Genomic DNA, 22,601 nt, shown 5'->3' on the forward strand with positions numbered 1-22,601 from the left:
AAAGACGTTTATCCTATTTAAAATGACCTTTTCTGCTATAATCTATTAAGAATAACATAAACTTTCGAAGTGACAGCAAAATCTATCCTTAAAACTATTTATCTTAACTGGTACACCTTTCATTGGATTAAGCTCGAGTTACCTTTATCAAGTTATGTTAAAGTTAGGTCTAGCTAGACTTCCAAGTGCTAAGAAGGAAAAGTTTCACCCAAGTTTCATTACATTTGCTACTGTTACGTATAATTTTCATATGTGGATGAATTTTACTTAATAATAGGAACTCTGGCTAATTAATTGGCTAAGTTAAAGTGGAAAATGTGGGGTACGTAGTATGTTGCACCGATGTACGTCCCACTGCTGAAGGGTACACCCCCCACTAGATGTACAGGACAAATGCGGTAAGAGAACGTCAAGTAAAGTTCTTGAAAAAGTTTATTCCAACACCTTTTTTTATCGAATGCGACATAGCGACTTTGATAATGGATGAGGTCTATACTGGCTCTATGTAAAAATAATAAAAAATTATTAATAACAATATTTTTTAGTCTTTGTTCACGCGTGTTGTAAATTTGAATTATTCTCTTTTTATTTGATAATGAATTTTCGCTTTCAGAGCATTGCTGTATTGATTCGGGTAATAATTTATAAGTTGAGAGGAAATAGCTTTTCATCTGAAAACAGCATACCATTGTCTATAACAATAGTTATTTGACTGTAACAATGACTGAATATTAGAAGCAAAAAAAAAACTCGTTGTGCAGTTTACTAGGCTAAATAAAATTGCTAATTTCAATTTTATATTACAATAAAATTATATATTACTTTATAACAAATTACCGAATGAAATCTTTGAGATGTCTCTCAATAAGTTTAAACATTATTTTAAACTGAAGCTTAAAGAAAAATCCTATTGTAATGTTAAAAGGATTACTTAAACGATAAAAAAATACCCGGCTAAGTTTGTTGTGGGCTCTTCTTAGACCAAGGCTCGTTTGGAATCCTCGGAGCTTTAGGTTTAAGTTTGCAAACGAAGTTATACCATCCCCTTACAATGATATAAACATATATGTGAACGCTTCATAAGTGCCTGTGGTAGGCCTACATGAATAAAGTAATTTTGAATTAGAATTTATATTAAGCTATGAAGCTAGAGCAATTCACACTCAAGCTTTTTTATCGATTTAGTAATCCTTAATATTATAATAGGATTTTTTCTGTAAGCTTACGTTTTATATAAACTTTGAAGTCATTGAGAGACATCTCAAAGATTTGTTTTTCACTCAGTTATCCTCTGACATGGTGTCAGAGATCTTCTTTATGCGACTTTTGCTTGAATAAGTGCCAGCTTACGATTGTCGTGATACGGTTATGCTGCTTTTTTCTGCCTTTTAACTTCTCCTTCTACTAAGTGCTCCGTCAGATGTTATATTTACAAAAATAGTAGATATGTAAAGTTGAAACCAGTTTGAGAGGAAGAGAAATTAAACAATCGTCAAGTTTTTAACCTGTCAAAGAAACCAAGTTATGCATATTCCAAATTATTTTATGATAATTTAAATGTTTATCTCAAACGTACACCGCAAGTTAAGTAGAATAATGTTTTTTTTTGTGAAATGAGCGTATCATCAACTCACCCTTTGTATTTTGTAGGCAAGTCACGCAACAGCGTTGGGCATTGTCACGGAGAATTGTGTAAACTTGAAGTCTTTTGTACCTGCGCTTTTACTTGAATGCTCGTGACGTATAAACTAATTATGCTTGTTTTATTCTTTATAACTTTTATTATTTAAGTTACATAATCGACAATTGAATTACAAGTGCACATTTTGTCTTTTAAATGCTTTATTAACCTAAGTTTCAAGCATTTTTACATACTTTCGCATTTACCAAAGCATTGGAGTAGAATATAAGTATATATATGTGCGATTTAGCAATGAAATATCAAAGTCAAATATTTCTTTATTCAAGTAGGCCCCATAGATAAAACTTTTGGTACATTACATGAAAAATGTGTACGCGGTAGTGAGATGATAGCGATAACCATATTCGTAAACTTAAAACTAAAGCTACGAGGGCTCCAAACGAGTCCTGGTCTAAGAAGAAGCCCAAAAAAACTTACCCGAGTGTTCTTTTTTGTTATCACCATCTCACATTGACATTTAGAATTATTAAAAGAGAACCTGGTTAGAGCAATAATTCACACCCAAGCTTTTTATCGATTACGTAGTCCTTCATACTTTAATGGGTATTTTCTATAAGCTTACGTTAATATAAACTTTGAACTTTTTAAGAGACATCTGCAAGATGTCAAAACATTATCATTTGCTTTTTAACGGTGAAGGAAAACTTCGGGAGGAAACCTGCACGTTGAAAATTCCCAATAATATTAAAGGCTTGTGAAGTCTACCAATTGGCACATGACCAGGGTTGACTGCGGCTTAAACCTTCCTGATTCAGAGAGGAGACCAGTGTCCTGGAGTGGGCCTACCCGCCTAAGTTGGATTATAGCCGATGCTTCTCCGCTTACCAGGTAGGTAGATTACCATTTGCTTGGTCAGTCATGTATTACTATAATAAACAGCATATGCTAAGAAACCTCTGTTCTAGAAACGTGGTCACACCATCATCTGTCCAAAGATATTCATGATGTGTTTAACGATCTAAATTTTTGCGATAGCAATAATAATAACATACAAATATTTCTGAACCAAGCATATTATCGTACTTTTCTTTTGTAGGCTAGTCACGTAAAGTTGAAGATCGTCACAAAAAGAAATTGTTCGTGTACGAGTAATATACACCTATCCGAACATCACAAATTTATACATATACTATATTGTAAGTGGATATGTGTAAAGTATTTTGTGTGATACAGTGTAGTATGTAACGTGAAGGAGGACATTGTAAGTAAACCTGCATGCCTAAGTATTTTCTTTAGTATTTTCAATTGGTCAGTGTGGTGGAATACAGACAAGAACCTTTTATTAATTTTAAGACATTAAAGTCAGACAGAAACACATACTCTACAGCGAATAAATCTTGAGGAATAGATTTTGAGGTGCTGAAAAAAGGCCTAGGTCCCGCGGATTTCTTTTAATTTCGGGGCCAAAAACGCGGATGAAGTCGCAGACAACTACTAGTATTTTGTATATCAGTGCATTGTGTCAGAATAAAAAAATAGGTGCTGAAACAAGCGTATCATAAAGCTCTTCCTTTGTAGGCGAGTCACGCATCAGCATTGTGCACCGTTACGGAAAATCGTGTAAAGTTTACATGTTTAAACACTCTTATCGTAATACCTACCATCTCTGTTAGTAAGTTAAGATAAGATACAGTTTTTAAATTGAAACTTTTATTACGTCGTCTCATACTTTTTAGAGTTTGTGTTGCATGTCGTTTGACGGTCGGCCACGGAGTAGGGATAAAGTGACAGGCGGCCGTCAAAGCAGTCGCGGCCAATATGGCGGCGCCTATAGTTTGCACCAGCTGACCGTGTAGTGTATAGACTATCACTAATTTGTGCCAGTGCTCCATAAAATATTGGTTATATTTATAAACTGTGAAACTCATGATTAAGATGCAATTGATAATAATGATAATAATGATTGAAAATAATTGAAACACGGATCAAAATGACTTAACGTTTATAAAATATTGTTTTCAGTATTTTATTGTGTATATCATCTAAATAATTGTTAAGTATTATGTATGTTGTACTATAAGATACAGAGTTCAATAAAAATATTAGTTGGAGACCTAGTCTCCTTCTATTATTTCCCACTATCATTCTCATTTTCCAAGTATAAAATTAAGATTGATGAAGCGATTTTTATACCCTTAATCAAATACTACTCATATAATAACACTCATTAAAAATAAAGTAGGCATAAATTGTTACAAAGGAAGAAAAATTACGTGTTTATCTTCCTTTTTTCATAAAGATAAATTATTCTGAACGCCAATGTCTGTACAGAACTATGATAGGTTGTCTAGATATTATTTTAAAAGTATTTAAGTATCGGGTTGCGAAATATGAATGCATATATTTATTAAAGGTCGATAAGGTCACTAGCCACGTTGTCGTACCAGCCAAAGATTTCTTCAGAAATATATATATATATAATACTTATATTATTTCAAGTTAATACTTTAAAATAATAAATCACGAAGTAAATTGAATCACTGGATAACAAACCATAAACCTAAAGCCTGGAATGATGAGTGATTTAATTTATCATATAACGCAAATATATAATGTAATTATTAAAACCAGTCATAAATACCTAAGTTTATAAATTATATTTACTAAATAGTACTTCTCAGTTACACACAAATTTTCCTTAATAAATGAAAATATTTTAAGATAGTCGTGTAAACATAAGCATAAACTGTTAATCTTAATATTAAGTTTATACTTTTTTTATATAGTTAGCTTTTTCATCCCTATAGATATAATAATATCACATAGCTTAATAAGTACCTAATCCCGTTGCCTGCAAATAAAATGTATTTGTAAGAAGTAGCTTTCAGCATTCAGAGTCATATTTATTGTGTTGTGCCAAGATCGGTAGAAAGAAATTCTCACGAAACTCCGCTTCGATGTGAATAAGGAATTAATACGCGCCGTGTCATTTGAATAAATCAAGACCTAAATTTTATCAAGAGTTGTAGTAGAACTATAAATAAATCAATATACTACGACCATACACACATCGCTATCTAGTCCCAAAGTAAGCGTTGCTTGTGTTATGGGTACAAAGATGACTGGTGAATATTTCTATGAATAATAAAAATAGATACTTATAATATGCAGATAAAAACCCAAACACTGTAAAACATTCATGTTCACCACACAAACATTATCCAGTTGTGGGAATCTAACCCACGGCCTTGGACTCAGAAACTTGGACTTGAAAGCAGGGTCACAGCCCACTGCGCCAATCGTTCGACAACTATGGTAATAAAATCATTTCACTTACATGACAGTTACTACTAGTGCATATATAATATGTCTACGCGTTATCTTTGCAATGCTGTGTTACGGTCTGTAATGGTCGTCAGTGTTATTTCGGCTCATGAGGCTGAACACCTACGCCTCAGATTGATAGACCCAGGGTGGCATGTTACAGGACGTACTGCTTGCAGCCCTGTGAAGTATATTATGAAAATTAAGCTTAATTTGCTATACTCCGCGAACAGCAGGAGAAACTGTTAAACATTTGTACTGTTAAACAACTGTACTGTAGTTGTTTCGACTTAACAATTATTCATTGTAAAGTCAACATCTCCGGAGGATGCTCCGGTTTCGGAGCGAAACGTGCGTAGAGGGTACATTGCCGAAGATCTGTTTGGTGTGGAGTATTAGGATTGAAGAAATTATAAATTACACCTTACAGATGCTTCTGCTGTTCGCGGAGTATAGCAAATTAAGCTTAATTTTCGTAATATATTATGGACTAACTGTTGCCCGCGACTTCGTCTCCGTTTGATTTTGTTTTTTGATGTGGCACTCAATTTACTTGTAGTTCTAAAAAATTTAAAGTATTCAGTATCGCTAAGCCTTAAATTAGATGTTTTCTGCTGTCCGCTGAGGAGTTCTGTCCTCTATCTCCAACCACATTCATCAGATCTACACAAAGTTTGGGCAAAATTAAACACATATTATAACCTCTATAGTACAAACTAATTATTTAAATCGGTTATAATTTGTCGCAGTTATGGTGTAAAATCGTCAAACACTTGTATCCCCTCTCCCAAAGGAACCTAGCTTAATGTTGGGATAAAAAGTAGCCTATATTACTTCAAACGTTTTCAAGAATATGTGTACAAAGTTTCATGAGGATCGGTTAAGTAGTTTTTGCGTGAAAGCGTAACAAACAAACTTACATTGAAATTTATAATATTATATATATATTAGGGATAGGGATAGGGATAGGGATAGGGATAGGGATAGGGATAGGGATAGTAGGGATTCTGCATATCGTCTGCGAAAGGTGCAGAACTCCTTTGTCGGGTTGAGTATACGCTTTTACAACATTATTCCTATGGAAATTCTTGACCTACATGCATAGATTTAAAAAATGATTAAAAACGCATCTAGTACAGCGAGGTTACTATACATTTGATGAATTCCTCAATGACAAGGTAGATTGGAAGCAGCCAGCCTCGCTCTCATCTCCCGCAAAATAGCAAAATGATTGTAAATGTTGATGTTGGAAAAGAGCAACTACTGAGTTTCTTGCCGGCTCTTCTCGGTAGAATCTGCTTTCCGAACCGGTGGTAGAGTCACTACAAACATACATACTTGACGTTTCAAAAGTGCTTATAAAGTAGGCCTACTTGAAATAAATGAATTTGAATTTGATTTCCGAAAATTAACGCCTGCTTCTATCCAATATGCTCTGCGAAGTGCTGCTCTGTATATAGGTGATGGTTTTCCACGTATCATCATTCATCAGGTGGGCCATCAGCTTTGTCCGTCAATTACTACTATAAAAAAAAAAACAAAAAATAAGATACATATATTTATTATTTATATAGGAGCCGGTTGGAAGTAATGCAGTAAGATATTATGTTTTTATTCCATTTGACCCTCCGGTCTACTTTAGAAGATATTCTGAAATAGGTCCCAAACTAATAATTTATGGTTTCGTAGCCTGTTGTTAGGTAGCTTTCAACATAAATTGTTTTTTTTAAATCAATTACACAATAGTAGTCGTGTATGAAAAAGTCAAAATAAACATTAAAATAACAACTTTTTGGCGTTTACAGACTCCTTGACCTGCACTCATCCTAGCATCCTTGACTCACTATAAAAAAAAACTTTTAATGTATGTCACAACATTTTTAGTCATAATATATCGTAATATAAACTCATATAAGAAGAGACAGACTATCAAACAGCCAACATCTACCGTGGTTAAGTAATTAGAGTTTCACTCACGAAATCTCAATTCGCCTGGTAACCTAAAGTGACGAATTAGCGAAACTCCCAAGTTTGTTTGGATTATAACACAAAGCTGAATGAGGTCAACACTTAGAACGTGCACCATGTGCGAGCTTTAAACAAGTTAAGAGCGAACCTTGCTCGTGTTGAGATAAAGGGCGACTTTAAGGTGCTACTCCATTGTTAGATTTGCTACAAAGAAATTCTAATAGCCTAGTGGTTAATGGGCCGAGTTTGAATCCCAGAACATCTCTAATTTTCCTAAGTTATGTGATTTATAAAGAGTTAAAATAATCTTGCTTTATGTATGACGGAAAACATCGTGAGGAAACCTGCATGCCTGAGAGTTTTCAAGGGCGTAGTGACATGTAGTGGGTCGGTATTGGTTTGATAACATATAGTGATAAACTAACTATAGTCGTAAAAAAGTAATAGGCCCGTTTTGACTTTTGTGTTCGCGACGTAACTAGTTATGGAACCATACGACTCGGTACTCGATACTCATAATAAATCGCTTCAAGTTTGTATCAGTACTTGATCGATATGATTATGTATTGTAAGTTGTTCGTTCGTTAAAAGTATTCCTTTAACTTCACAACCAATTCGCGTGACTGACTGTTGATTGTACGTCCACTTTTCAACATCTTGAAGACGAAAGTTCGTACTATATAACAACAAACACAAAAATCGAGTCACAATGTTTAAATCAATTTCTAAAATAGAAGAGCCGAAGTTAAAGAAAATATATCAAACTTAAACGTGCGCACAGTCTACTTTACAAGATGGGGAACGAAAAACTGCGCGCTGGGACGCTTTAGTCATGTGCCTCTTGGTCAGATACATCAACTCAGACTCATTATTTAGAACCCAGTGTCGTCAGTTCAAAATTTTATTTGCGGCTTTGAGAACCAAACTCATTTTTGAAGTGAAACTTCTTTATCGGGGTTGGAAAAAAATTTAGTGTAACATTTTTCAGTTACGCGTCACATTTTTTCGTTACGCGCCGTCTTTTTCTTGTCCCAACCACGGTTGATTCGAGTTTATTCGAACTTCAAATGCATTTCAAAATTTAAACGGCTGAAGACGTAAGCATATATCATAATACTAATGATGTTGTTAACATTGTAACTTCATCGATAGATTTTTCTGTTCTTTCTGCTGACTTATGTATGGCTCAATGCCAAATGGAAAATAGGATGAATATTTTGATTGTTGCACTTTATATATCTCCAAATCAGAAGTTGGACGATAATATTAATTTTTTTCTTCCTCCTCCCTCTTCGTGCCTCTTTACTCGGTTGCAATAATGATAAAAAAACCGATCTGCATCAGAAAAATCTTTGAAGCTAGTTGAATTTTTGAAAGATTATAAGAATTTTATATATTATTAAAAAAAAAGTCCTCAAACATTAACAACAAGATCCGGCACTAAATTGCTGGAGTTTTTATGGAATGTAAACAATATTTGACGGCCGACTGGTGCAGTGGGCAGCGACCCTGCTTTCTGAGTCCAAGGCCGTGGGTTCGATTCCCACAACGGGAAAATGTTTGTGTGATAAACATAAGTGTTTTTCAGTGTCTGGGTGTTTATATGTATATTATAAGTATTTATTTATATTACCTATTCATAAAAATATTCTTCAGTCATCTTAGTACGCATAACACAAGCTTACTTTAGGGCTAGATGGCGATGTGTGTATTGTCGTAGTATATTTATTTATTTATATTTATATTTCATATTTCAGTTACCATACCATACCAAGCCATAATAATATTACAATTAAATTAAAGCTGTAATAATCTTAGTAGTAATAAAGTAAAATGACATAATTGTATTATTGGTATTCATGTCCATGATAATAAAAGCCTTTTGTTAAACTTTATCTAATTTAATTTTATTTAACCAGTTTCTGTAAAGTTGCAGTAGATCATTTTTCGAAAAATAAGGTCTTTAAGAAGTTTCACTTTTTACGTGTGTACACTAGTACACGCACACATTTTTTTTCAGTAAAGATTACTACACAATATTTAATTTCGATTAGAATCGTATGAAGCTGGTGATATTCAGTAAAAAAATGGTCACAACACTAGTATTAAAAAAAGACTGAGAACGTAACTGTTTTCGAAACGCTTCGCAACATTTATAAATTGAATGCTACTATAAAGTAAGGGCAAAAAGAATACTCGCGATATATTCTTTCATATTATTTAACGTCCCAAAAAAATTTACGTATTATTTAAAACACTGTATGTAATTTATTTTTATTTTATTGTTTCTTTCAGTTTCGTTCCAAGTTACATCCTATGGTCTTACTCAAATGTCAAAACGGGCCTATTACATTTTTACGACTATAATCCTAAATTTCGATATTAACAATTTTGCACTTCTCAAATAAAACAATTATTTTTAGTTTTATTCACATTTGCGAACAAATAAAACAAGGATTATTTAAGATCCAAAGTTGATAGTTGATTTTGTTTGTGTATTTCAGTAGCTGAACCGTAATACTAGAAAGATACAATGCATAGAGTACATAGGGGCAAGATAATAAATTTTCAGTAAAACGGTAGTAGCTTCGGTAAACCTGAACATGCTGCTAAGTTATTTGAAGTAAGGAAGGAGGTTGAATTTTTCTTGCAATATTGGAAGATACGCCTGATGGAACCATATTCAGATCAAAGTTTTGCATGTACGCATTTACCAAGCCTTTAACGGTGACTAAGTATACGATTTTTTTTTTACTACAACTTACTGCGATCATCAATCCATCTGCCCAGTTTGGTGATTATCCATCTGGCTAACTTGTAGAAGATAAAAAAAAAAGTATTCCACACCTTGACGGTTCGTTTTAGATTCGATGAAAAACTTTGTGCGAGTTTTCGGTAGCAAAAAATAACATTGCGCTACTCTGCTCTCAGTTAGGAGACCGAGTAGCACTGTACGGGTATTCCAGTAACATCAGTATGAACAAATAACCATCTCTCTTGTAGGTCTACAATTAAAGATAAATTAACTGATTTTCTAGTAGTTTTAAAATCTATTCAGCTTGTTTTTAGTATGAAACAATATAACCGACCAGCAGGTTCCAACTTGACAACTGTAGAAATTACTGGACAGTTTTGTGTGCCCGTGAGTTCTTTTTTAGAAAACACTAACAAAACTAGGTGTCAAAAACAAGTGCACACGATATTTATTATATAAATGGCTAAAATCATTACTGTTCATAAATATTTTTTTTTAATCATTTCGTTAATAATCGGATGAAAAACTTGCTTCCGAATTGGTTCGGCTGGCAATGGCATAATGAAACTTGTGGCCAGAAAATGTACTAGTATTTCGATGTTTGAGAGCTTGTTTAATAATTGAGTGAATAATTCTATTCAATCGTATTAGTAGTTTAATATAATTAGGTTGTGTTCGGTTGCATACCTCATTAAAAGCAAAATATCTAACTCATTGATGCTACAATATAATTATTTGCATGCCACAACATGGAATTCCAATAAATTACCTAATATTTGTTGCATTATGGCTCAGTGGACACTCAACAATGGGGTTACCTAATGTTTTAATAACTTCATCATTAGTTTATCATAGTTCTCCAACGAATGGCCTGTCCTTGAATTGAAGTCTCTAAATACGGTTTAGCGGTGATAGACTATTGGTTTGGAATTACAAATTTCGAAATTGGCATCATTCTGGACCTACATCTTAAAAGCGCACCGAAATATTCTAAAGAAATAATACATTTCATAAATGTCACACTATTTATGCTTATAAAGATTTCAGCTGAATAGAGAACATGAAAATAACATCTCAATCGTCGATGCCAGCGGGAAGTGGTAACAAAATCACGAGTCGCTGAATTTATTCAGGGGACCGGAAATTAGCATTTGAAACGATCGCGTCTTATAATTGGGATGTTGTTTATACATCGGAGCACACTTAGTGAAACAGAGATATATTTGGTAGACAGAGCGGGCAATCGTATAACTACTAGTGTTTTCTACTAATTTAAAGAGAATTGCAGGTTTATGATAACTAAAGAGCAAATTAAAGGCTGAAGTTATCAACAAAACATTATTGAACTGACCTTCCTATTGACTAACGAGAAACTAGACTACTGAAAAATTTGGTAACATAATTAATTTTAAGAAGTTTATGTATTTTAATTATTTTTTTTTTGTTGTTAAAGTTATGTTATAAATGTAGCCTTAAAAAACTGTAATTTCTCTCTGAAATAAATTCTCTCATAATTAAAAAATAAAGTTACTTTACGCTTTCGAGGAGGTTGTTAACCTCCTCGAAAGCGTAAAGTTAGCAAATTAAGTTTATGGTCATTGTATATCATGGAATTCCGCAATGTGACACCTGTTCACATCCAAGGATTAGTGTTTTCAATTAACAAATTTAAAACCGAAAAAGATCCATAGTTCCATAGTTACCAATAAGAGTCAGACCCTTTTTATTATTTTAATATCATTGATTTAATATGTTATGTATCGTATTAATAATATTTCTTACTTTTCTGTTTTTTTTTAAAGTAAAAATGTTTGACTCATACCACTCCTACGGGGGAAATGGAGAAGTTTTGTGGCCTCGCATCTACTAAAACTCTGTTTGTACCTCGACAGACCTATAAGTGAGAGTACGTATTCACCGCACACTATTTCTTTCTTAAAGAGAAGCTAGCATTATATTAGTTACAAATCATAGTCTTCATAGAGCTTTCATTTAAAAAGGTTATTGTTACACGATTTATTTAAAACTAAATGATAGTGACTTTTAGCATGTCAGTTTAACCCGTCTACAACTAATGCAGCATTAAAATATCTGCGCTCTTAGTGTTTGTTGCTTTTGAATAATGGATCTTGTAGCTATTTGCCAAATAGCTACCGCTATTTACAGCGGCGGTTGAAGGCGTTATGTTTGCGGTTGACGCGTGAAGTTGACTGCTAGGGTGTGTAAGTGGTTAAAGGGAATAATATATAATGGTGAGTGTGTACATATTTGGAAATCTCTTAGCTTTAGGATAATAAGATTTATTGGTGTGCCTTTCACGTCACCTATACCTACATAATGTGTAGTTGAAGGTAATGATAGCCATGGTTAATAAATGAGATTTTGCAAGTGCTAAAGGAAAGGTATTAAATTATAGAGTATTTGCTGTGAATATCTTTAAAACGTTATCTTATTTATTTATTTGTCTTTAGCAACAAATATTGATTTATATGCATTTATTTAAAGTAATGAAATATTTATTTTATGGGTATATATACACCACTTATTTTTTCTGTTTTTGTTTTCATCGCCATGGCGAAAAAGTTGCCTGGAAATAATCGCTATCAAGCGATAATGCTGCCAAATTGTATACGTTATCTTGATATAGTTTTCTTTTTTTATGTACTTTTTGTGGTGTGCAGTAAAAGTATTTACATTCATTCATACACTTTATGAACCTATGCATACGTCATAATACTTAGTTGGAGGTAATGTTAGCAATAAATTTATATATGAAACTTTACGAGTGCTAGTAATGTAAAGGTATCGAAGAATAGAGTATTAACTGTGAATATCTTTAAAAAGAATAAACACACTTTATGAACCTATACATACGTAATAATATGTATTTAAAGGTTATGTTAGCCATGATAAATATAGAAGACGTTGCGATTGCTAAAAAAGTAAAGGATCAAAGAATAAAGTAATCGTTCTGAATATTTTCAAACAGTTAATACACTCTTTGAATAAAGTAGATTATGTCATAAAACATTATTACAAAGCCACTATAAATGCTGAATGGCAAATAAAGGTATAATCAGAATATCAGTCGACCATTTGTGGACATTTCATTTTCTTTTCATTTGTTCCCCCACTTCATTCTACAGAACAAAGCGAAGGAAAGCGATTATAAATCTGTCCAATTAAGAGGCATATTTAATGAAAAAAAAAGTAATCGCTGACTATATCAGTTCACTTAAAAGGTATCTGGTAGGTATAATATAGATTTTCATTGTAAATGATGACAATTAAGGCTTATCTTTGATTTAATCTGTACTGCTAAGTACAAAATGGTTTAACGGTACCTAATGTTAGAGTGATCGAAATTCAATACTTTTTATTTAAGTTAAATTAGAATATTGTTAAACATTGAATAATTTTACCTAAAATTAAAATAAAACATTTGAAGCGTAATTTAGTTATATTAATTAGAAATCCGTACCTACTTATAATAAAACTGTAACTGGAAGATTTCTGTACACTTAATATATTTTGAAAATTTTGACCGGGGGGATGCTTTAAAATCGATACTGATTTCAAAACAGATTTTTGTTTAGTTTTTTTCTGTCTGCTGTCTGTCTGTCTGTCATTCTGTATGTCCGGGCATCACGTAAAAACTACTGAACGGATTTCAATAAAATTTGGTATAGTGGTAGCTGGTATTCCGGATATAGGATTAAATATATAGGATACTTTTTATCCCGATAAACAATAAGTTTACCCCGGATTACGTCGTAGCTCCATTAAATTTGAACTGATTTTAATAATTCTTTTTTTATTTAAGTTTAGACTAACAAGCATGTATTGTCTAATGTCTCTTAATGAAGATCTTATAAATATTTTAGGAGATAACTCTTCACAGTTACTAGCAAGTCGCAAGGCCTTGGAGAACACGCTTACAATTATGACTATCAGTTTTTTATTATTAACATTTTGTGATAGTACCATCCAGCAGCTTATATAAAAAAAGGAAAAAAAAAGTTTTTTTTGCTGTTTTAGGAAAAGCTTAGTCACCTTTCAAAATGAATATATTTTGTTTATTTTTCTTGAATTGTTCTTAATTTTTTTCTTACACGCAAACATCAAAGCACTTTTAAACCTCATTGTACACAATTCCCGCCCCAAAGCCCCCAGGTGAAAGGTTTAAGGGCTTAGGTATACGGAACACGAAATGCAGATTGTAAGACGACTCAATCTGGGAATGTAAATTTTAGGGATTCCGTGACTTCCGAATTATATTGTATAGGCGATATTGAAGCGTGAATATTGAGTTGCCTTTCAAAATGTCTGATTCTCTCAATAGAGGTGGATACAGAAAGCCGTAGAGGTGTTATTATCATAAATTATTTCATGTTAAAATAAAGTACCTTTATAAAGTACATACTCGTAGTAAATTGCTCCTTTTAATGTTTTGATCGCTTTTCTATAGTAGTAAAAACATATGTTTAGTACGGTTTTTGAGATAAAAAATGCTACCAGCGAAATCTTGTCGTTGCACTGGTAGCACAATTTAGGCTCGCTAGTATAACCGATATAATATTTTTTTCTGATTAGATGCCGCTTCAGCTTAGCAAGTCGTTGATGTATGTCACTTTAGTTCTTCTAAGTATCTCCTCATTTTGACAGTTCACGTAGAAAATAGAAATACTCCGAGCATATCCCTCTCTATCACCCGCTTGGCTCTGAGACCTCCTATGAGTTCCATAGTAAGCGACAACGTTTTATAACCGTAAGTTATCACTGGCAACTCGTACTGTTTGAAGACTTTGGTCTCCAGGAACTGAGGGATTTTAAATAAATAAATAAATAAATAAATAAATATACTACGACAATACACACATCGCCATCTAGCCCCAATTTAAGCGTAACTTGTGTTATGGGTACTAAGATGACTGATGAATATTTTTTATATATAATATACATAAATACTTAGAATATACATATAAACACCCAGACACTGAACAACATTCATGCTCATCACACAAACATTTTCCAGTTGTAGGAATCGAACCCACGGCCTTGGACTCAGAAAGCAGGGTCGCTGCAAACTGCGCCAATCGGCCGGATTTTGGACGAAAAGTTGTCACGAAGTTTCTGGAGCCAGCAGCATTCCGCGGTTAATCTCTTTTTCGAAATTGGATCTACCTAACTGGATCGTGAGTGCTAATTATTATATATATACAATCATCTACAATTTTGACAGCAGAGCTCCCAAGCACAAGCAGCGAGCAGCGATTGTTGGATAGAGCGGAACATAAGCGTTAGACATTATTTTTGTCTTGCTCATGTTCATTTCTAGGCCTGTTGGGAAACTCCACGAGGTCTTTGAGCATTGTATTGAGGTCAGCTATTAATTTATAAAAGGCTAAACCACATTCAAGTGTTCTTATTAACATACACATTACAAAGGACTCTTAAATCCATTATTCCTTTCTTCATTGTCAGGAAAATAAAACAGATGCTCAAAGGAATTTGCAATCAACTAACGATGCAAGAGTATCCCTAGAACATGAAACTAAATCAATAATATATAATTGGTATTAAATCAACAACTATAATAATTGTTCAGAGACTATGTAACTATGTAACAAACAATAGGAGCCAACAGTACGGTTCGAGCGACGCAAGCAATATCATATAATTCCATGCAATTACTCAAACTGTTAGTGCACGCTACAAACTTCGACAAGTTTGATCGGATTTGACATTCCACACCGAAACGGGATTCTTGTCTCTATTTGAAAACTTCGTCTAGAATTCCATAATAAATTTCGGTCTGTCGAAACAACTATGTGACGTTTAAACTATTCTCTGACTCGGTAACTTATACTTCACTGACGTTATAGATGGTATCATGACTGTATTATAACATTGGTTGGAAAACTTTTAGTCTTTGGTGAAATTAATTTTAATACTCTCAAGAATTGGTGGACTACGGCTTTAACCAGTTCTCTGTAGTGAGCGGGTAGTGGGTTGATGTGATGATGACTCTAGCATCAAACGAAATTGGCTAGTTAGATGCAATGGAAAATAGTTTGATGGGCTGATGGAATTCTGAACTCTGTACTACCAACTCTTATGTTGTATATTTATGTAATACTATCTGTTCGCCTGAGTTCTTCGTCCGCGTTTTTTATTTCAGTTTTCTATAAATTCAGTGAGCCCAATTGGTTCCTGAGATAAAAAGTAGCATTTTCACTGCATTTTAACTATAAACCAAAAATCAAGTTTTTTGGATTCCTAGTTCGGACGCAAAGGTAGGACAAACTAACAAACAAACACTCTTAGGCATTAATAACATTAGTAACGATTGCTTCATAGAGAAGGAAAAAATTCTATGGTAGTTTATAAAATGCTAAGTTTTCCCAACCTAGAAACTGTAGATTTGAACACTTTTGTCTTGAAATCAATACCCAATTCAAGTCAAAAAATAACCCAGGATTTGGAGATCCTCAGACGAATATCCAAGCCGCTAGTAAAAAACTTTACTAGATCAACGAGCAGTTATGGCATACGACACTGCTAAATCCAGCTAATGAAATTGTTTCACGATCTCACACATACCTACTGCCACAAATACACCACATAACCAATATGAAATTCCACAAAACATTTACCGCAACGCGGGCGGAGCAAAAGCAACTTTGCGATGAGCAGAAAATTAATCCTAAATATCATACTCAAAATTAGCAACGTAGGCCCGAACAAGTTGGGTTATCTTGTTGCCAAAATTCTGAGTCAGCTTTAGTGGCACTTTGTATTCGATCCTCATAACTTCCACTACCTACTTGAAGATCTCCCTCCCTGTCTTTCCTATTTGTGCTAATAGAGAGAGCGATATAAGAACCATGTTGAAGTATATTTGAACAAGTAGAAATATCCCCAAATTAGGTGTTACCATTACGCTTCCAAATTAAGTATCCGATTATATAAGTTATTAAAATAAAGTTAAAGTAAGCAGGAGTAGAGTAAGAGTGAATTTAAGGTAATTAGGTTATTTATTCCATTCGCCCATGACCGTGGAATTTGGGAACTCCTTACAAAATACCCTGACATAGGTCTTTGGTGTTTTTCTAAGTGGCATCAATCAAATTAAGTGATTATTTATGAGGTTATTTATACAAATAAACAAAATGTAAGTGTACACCATATCATGCGGTTTTGAACAGGAAATAATGTATGTTAGTCTGTCTGTCTTGGCTGGTCTTTGGTACAGTCGAATAAATTCTGAATAGTGAGATTTTCTTCATCCATACGAGTTAGCCCTTGTTAGATATATTTTAGTTTAAGATGGTAACGGCTAAACTGTAAAGGGGTATGATCAGTTTCTACACGGCATCGTTCCGGAACGCTGTATCGCTTGGTGGTTTAAAGGGTGGTAACTAGCCACAAAACCGGCCCAGAGCAAATTCGGAAAATATAATTTTCCTAGCTGGCGGGATCGAACCCACTTATATAGCTCCCACTTATAAGGACACAGCGTTTACCATTGACCCAGTAGGTCAATGGTAAACGCATCGAATATAACGCAATTTTGAGTTACTTTTGCAAAAAAACTTGTATTTGAATATTATCCTACTTTATTTTATGCTGTGAGGAAAACTAAAAAGTTAATACAGAAATTAATAATATGTTTTTATACAAACTCATAAAAACTAAAAACTGATGGAATCAGGTCAGGACCGGCAGCTTAACGTGCTCTCGAAGGCACGATAACTCAAAGCCCATACCCAAACTTCCACTGCCTCGACTCGGGAATTGCACTCAGTTCCTGGGAACTCGTGACCTGCAGTAGAACATGCTCACCTACGAGGCAGTGTACTATCAAATACCAATTTACAAACCGTTGTTTGCGTAGTGTGTGTTTTTGTAACTAAAACCTTATTCACCAAATTTATAAAAATAATCCCAATTTGTCACTGTCCGGAATATAATTGATATCTGAGCAGCCTTTGAGCTGTATTGAAAGCTGAGAGTACCGACGGTCTCTATTAATTTTAATTGATGAATTGTTACAAAGCGCGTTGTGGTACCCCTCGTGTTTAGTCTGGTTTAGTAGGTATATTTATTGAAAGGCCGTAAATTTTAATATCTATTAAAAGCAAACTTTCTAGCTCTTCACACAGACCACTGGTGTACTCTGTAGTATGAGTTAAATCTTGGGTTAAATTTCCTACAATTGTTCGTATTGCCAGTTGCTCCCGAATAGCCGCAATACTTGTGTTTTTAATATACTTTAAATAAATCATGGTTACTTAACGATTGATGAATTTCTTAACAACAAGGATGCTTGAACGCAGGCCACTTCGCTCTCACCTGTCACAAGATAGAAATGTCCTGAATATTGTTAAATGTAGACACCTCAAACAGGCCTACTTGTAAGGGCTGAAAACGAAAGCCTATCGCCTGCCTGTGAGGAAAAGCCACAGTTTCGAGGCCTGTACCCCCGATTGGTCTAGGGCAATCGTAGCTAACTGTCACGCCATCGAATAGGTACAAATTCTCACACTAGATACTCAGCATCTATGAATAATCAGACAAACAGACAAATGGAGAGGCACAACATGCTCGCTTTTTGGTGCAGGGGTCAAAAAAATAGGACATCGAACGAATGGATTGCCAGAACACTGGTTTTCCACAACCCGTGGTTACTCGGACACGAGAAAGGATTTTGTGTGAAGAGTGAGAAATTGATTTAGAAGTGTTCTAGAGTTAAATTGCAAAATGGGTGAGCTGTGGTGCGAGGTCCCCAGTTAATTTTAATTGATGAATTGTTCTGAAGTTAGTTGCGGTTCAGCCACGTGTTTATACTGGGCTTTGTCGCAATATCGCTATTATAGCGATGCCAATTACAAAGCCGAAATACGAATTAATACTGCGGGAATATTTGTGACAATAGTCTTGGAATTGAATGCAAATGGTTCAATGGATCGCTTAATGGAAACTGGTCACTGTTCACATTGAGGTTCGAATCCTCTCAATGTAATAAAATTACTTTCACTAATTATTAACATTTTATTAACCTAAATTGTCTGTTGTCTTTGTCTGTTGGTATATCCGTCTAGAGCTATGCTAGGAGGATATACTACGTGATAAAATAAGAAATGAGGAGATCCTTTGAAGAACAAGAGTAATCGACATAGCTCAACGAGTCGCGATGCTGAAGTGGCAATGGGTGGGGGACATAGCTCGGTAAACCGACGGACGTTGGGGTCCTAAGGTGTTGGAATGCCGTCCCCGAAACAGCAACAGCAGCGTATGTAGGACGGCTCCGAACGAGGTGGACAGACGACAGAAATAGAATAGAAATAGAAATAGTATTTATATGATTGAATATGTGTGTAAAATGTAATTGTCAAAAAAAATTCTAGTTGCAATAATTTCGACATCAAGAGAGTTGCGTGATGGGGCCGCTGGAAACAAGTGGCCCAGGACTGTGTATTTTGAAACACTCTACGAAAGACCTATATCCAGCAGTGGACGTCAATCGTTTAAAATGATGATGATAAAATACTTCTATCAATAACCTTTATTTCATTAACGTTCGGAAGATCCAATTATAATTAACATCAAATACTATAATATCAAATAGAATCAATACTAACTAGGTACATGGTTCATGTAAAGGTAAAAATCTTCTCAGTGCTCCTCAGGTTGCCGGTAACCGGTGGCCAGTTTTTTTTTTTTTTTAAGCTTCCTGGATATTATTTGTTATATCCTAAAATAAAACGTAAATAAATATTCATAGCAAGATTGATTTACTCGTAACTGGATTCAACTATGCCGAGAGCACGTGGCCCCTTAAATAAAGGGCGTATCGAGTAGCTCTCGAAATTAATGAGATACTTATTCGGGTAAGAGACGTTCAATGTTAACATTGGGGTAAAACTTGCTGGTCAATTACGTGAGAATATAATGATGGATGAAGTACCAACGGTTCGTTTACATTGAGATCTCAGATAATTGTATATTCATCGGTATGGGCCTCAAGTAATGTTTACTGTTGGAAACAGGAAATCTCTCTTATTGGAGAGAGATATAGCTCTAAGACTTGCCACGCTGCTCCAATGTAGTTAAGTGGACTTACATTATTTATCTCTTCGTAAGATAGTTACTTAGGTTTTCATTAAAGTCAAAGTCAAAGCCTAGTCAAGACCACACTCTAGACTTCTATGCATGATATATATCGTTTATTGTAATTCCCTCTTTTATCATAAACATAACATAATTCATCTTACAAATTAAAGTCAACACCAACAAGCTTGTTTTTTACTCAGTGTGTTTTAGGCTCAAATGCCATCTATTAAATATTTCGTTGAAGTTTATTGCCAATATAGTTTGATTTCTATACCATTAAAAGGTTCTAATAAGTGGAATTAAAAAAACTATGCATACAAGATACTTCCGTCTGGCAGAAGAAAGTAGTTGAAGGCGATATTTACTTGTTTGCTGGTGATATTGTGTTGTTCTGCTGTTACTTAATACCTTCTGTTTAAATAGTACAAACTGAACCGTTCAAAATATATACTACTTCAAATTGCTTCTGATTTTCACTTCGAATTGCTAGTTGGTTGAAAATCATCACCTTTCTGCAAAGTCACATTGGCGTACACAAATTTAGATTACAAATCTAAATGATTTGTATAATCTCAGTCTCAATCCAAAACTAAATTAACTAATTTTGCTATCCATACAAAATGACAAATTTAAGCTAACGACGTGGCATTTAAGTTACCTAAAAACACGCCTGTAAAATATTTAAATTTTTATACGAGCTTTGTACTCTTGTAGGTATTAGGAGAACATATGCACGTAGTAGGTGTTGTCGTGTCGCATGAAGAGTTGTTCGTGGTCATAGCGTGACTAGGTAAACGCTTGGTATATCACGGTTCTATGAATTTATACCTCCCGTTGTATATACAGGAGTAGGTACAGTTTAGCACCTTGTCACTTTCGCTTGACAGAACACGTTGGAGGTATGAATTTATAATCGTACTAGATTCCGCATCGGTGGTTTTACCGAGTGTACTTTTGGTTTGTTCCCTGGGATATAAAGTATAATAATATACGCTAATCCAGAACTTGGTGACCTAAATTAGTAAAGATTTAATTTTTTTTTAAATAAAAAATTATATTTTATTCTCAGTTTTAGTATCTTCCTACATCATTTTCTGTAAAAAAATCTTGCTGGTCTCTGGTATAATGGCGACCGATATACTTATCACTGAGTAAAGGAATTGTTGCGTTTTAAATCGTCACATCGTCATCATCATCAGCAGCCTATTAACTTCCCACTGCTGGGCACAGACCTCACCTCTTATCCATACTAATATAATCAATTTGAAAGTGTGTTTGTTTGTCCACATAACGCAGCAACAGAGCAACAGATTGATGTGATTGTTGGATAGAAGCAGGCGTTACTTTGCGGAAATCCATGATATATTATAAAAATTAAGTTTCATTTGGTATACTAGAGCAGGATGTAATTTATAATTTCTTCAATCCTTATACTCCACACCAAACAGATCTTCGTAAAGTCAACATCTCCTGAGGATGCTCCGGTTTCGGAGCTAAACTTGCGTAGAGGGTATATTGCCGAAGATCTGTTTGGTGTGGAGTATAAGGATTGTAGAAATTATAAATTACACCACACAGATTCTCCTGCTTTTCGCGGAGTATAGCAAATTAGGCTTAATTTTGATAATGATGTGATTGTGGCACACAGATAGTGTCACTCTCCGGCTAATAAGCTATCTCTATGCAAGAAATCACATCAACCCGTTGCTATGTTGCTGCGTTATTGAAGAACAAACAAAGGTTGAGTAGTTGAGAGGACGGAGAGTAACATGAGCCTGGTCCTGCAAAAACATCTAACCATCCAATCATCCATAAGGGTGGTTTACAGGAACATTAAAAAAACATGAAAAATCGTCCTTTATTCACGTCCTAACAAAGTAACCGAACGACTTTATTCTTGGCATATAAATAGTTGAAAGGATTCAGAATAAAGGAGATACAAGCGTCCTGAAATAGTGCACTGTTCTGAATTCATGATCGGACTCCTATTCCTCCTAGCAAAGTTTTTCAAATTACTACACGAGCGAAGCCGTGGGTAGAAGCTGGTAGGACGATAAGTGCAGCAAAATAAACTATATCTCTAGTTTATTTTATTGCATTTATCATCCAAAAGTTAAAAGGTGCGTGCTGGGATTCAAACTCCGTCCTCCCGAAAGTGAAGACGAATTACTGAATCACAGGCCTGTGATTATCACCGCAAAATATTTATAAAAAGACGAGTGCGACTTTAATAACCGAGCCGTAGGCGAGTTTAATACCCCCTATTGTGACAGTTTACAGGAACATTAAAAAAACATGAAAAATCGTCCTTTATTCACGTCCCAACAAAGTAACCGAACGATTTTATTCTTGGCATATAAATAGTTGAAAGGATTCAGAATAAAGGAGATACAAGCGTCCTGAAATAGTGCACTGTTCTGAAGTCATGATCGGACTCCTATTCCTACTAGCAAAGTTTTTCAAATTACCACACGAGCGAAGCCGTGGGTAAAAGCTGGTAGGACGATAAGTGCAGCAAAATAAACTATATCTCTAGTTTATTTTATTGCATTTATCATCCAAAAGTTAAAAGGTGCGTGCTGGGATTCAAACTCCGTCCTCCCGAAAGTGAAGACGAATTACTGAATCACAGGCCTATCACCGCATAATATTTATAAAAAGACGAGTGTGACTTTAATAACCGAGCCGTAGGCGAGTTTAATACCCCCTATTGTGACAGTTTCATAAACTACTATTATGAAACTGCTGCATGCGACCGTGTCTGCAATTCTTTCATTGTTTTGGCGCGTACGTGAC

General features: G+C 34.5%; 1 protein-coding gene across 1 annotated transcript in view; it reads right to left on the reverse strand.

Moving 5' to 3' along the window:
* The window catches only part of LOC120624156 (hemicentin-1-like), a 300,069-nt gene that overhangs the window by 133,857 nt on the left and 143,611 nt on the right, over nt 1-22,601 (reverse strand). The window lies entirely within an intron of this gene.

Source organism: Pararge aegeria, chromosome 5 (assembly GCF_905163445.1).
Source record: "Pararge aegeria chromosome 5, ilParAegt1.1, whole genome shotgun sequence".
Lineage (NCBI taxonomy): Eukaryota > Metazoa > Arthropoda > Insecta > Lepidoptera > Nymphalidae > Pararge > Pararge aegeria.